This window comes from Atta colombica, unplaced genomic scaffold (assembly GCF_001594045.1).
Source record: "Atta colombica isolate Treedump-2 unplaced genomic scaffold, Acol1.0 scaffold55, whole genome shotgun sequence".
NCBI lineage: Eukaryota > Metazoa > Arthropoda > Insecta > Hymenoptera > Formicidae > Atta > Atta colombica.
Genome location: NW_017259545.1, coordinates 1293432 through 1294742, shown reverse-complemented (window position 1 = coordinate 1294742; position 1311 = coordinate 1293432). Strand labels below are relative to the sequence as shown.

Sequence of the window (1311 nt, the reverse complement as noted above, 5' to 3'; positions counted from 1 at the left end):
ATATATATATATACAATTAAAATCTCAAAATTACGAGTATATCCTTAAGCAACAATAGTAATGGCGAGAATATACTATATATATATATATTTTTTTTTTATCACTATTTTGTTGGATTGCTTATCTTTTTCCGATCAAAACCTTTCTCTTATAAAATGTGAGTGAAGTAACTCTCTCACGAGCTCGCTGTATCCATCATAATATCTATCGTAATGTTTCTGAAACGCGAAGATTGCGATCGCACAATTAAATACTGTTAATCTTTGGATTTAATTAACTTAATGAATCGTTAATAACAATTGTATTTCTTGCACTTCGCGAATTCTCGTCTGTTGAAATTTTATCTTTATTTTAAAATGAAATGAAGTGGTTAATGAAGTGCAGAGCGTGCACCGATCGGTGCTAAAATAGAAGGCTATGTCTTTTGATCTCACTACTTCGCTTGTTTAAAGCATAGCAAATATATATGTGTATGTGTATACTGATACATGCGCATGTACATTTGTACAAAGACTTGGCTGGGCGGAAGGTACGATGGATGTGGAAGGAAAAGGAAGGATGAGATGTGAGTGGTGCTCTTAAAAATCCGACAGACAAAAGGAGACTGGCTATGAAGAGCTATCCAAAAATATAGTCTGATGGTTTGCGTTCGAGCGAATTTTCACTTTTTTTTTCCCATTGCTCTTCTGATTTTCTCTCTTCTTCCTCGTTTGTATCTTCTTTTTCTGCTTATATATCTCCATGAACTTTTCTTAAGTGTGTCTTGAGTTATAAGCAATATCTCTCTTGCTGCAAACATACCTTGTATATGCTCCATAATTATATTATATTTTTTTTTTTTTAACGCAAAAAGATTAATTACATTACGTTTAAACAATAATTCGAACGTTTATATGTTTACACATATTTAACTGTACGATCAAATTTTAGAATGCAAAAGATTATAACACGCTCGAGGTGTAGTATATTTCGTTACATTTTTATTCACTGACACCGCGCATGTTCGTCCGAGAAAAGCTTTCTTGCCGCGAAAGGTTCCCTTGTGGCTTGGTTGCTGTTAGCCTATAACACTTTCGCTTTGTTCTCTTCCTTTTTCGTTCTGACTTTAGCGGCGGCGTGTACGCCCCTGTAGCACGGAGGAAGGTACGTCTCCTCGAGTTTACGTTGGACGCGTGAGACCACCGTGCAAACCTGCCATTTAGGAGTCGTAAACTTGCACTCGAGCAGGCCGTTGAAGTCGCCTTTTTAATCCGGCCGCTAGACAAGCTTGTAAAAAATATATTAACCAAGTAACCTTCTCGTACAGGTCGT

The 1311-nt window shown here is 36.4% G+C and overlaps 1 protein-coding gene across 3 annotated transcripts in view; it reads left to right on the top strand.

Annotated features, from left to right (window-relative positions):
- Positions 1-1311, top strand: part of LOC108691963 — a 94195-nt gene that overhangs the window by 7650 nt on the left and 85234 nt on the right. The window lies entirely within an intron of this gene.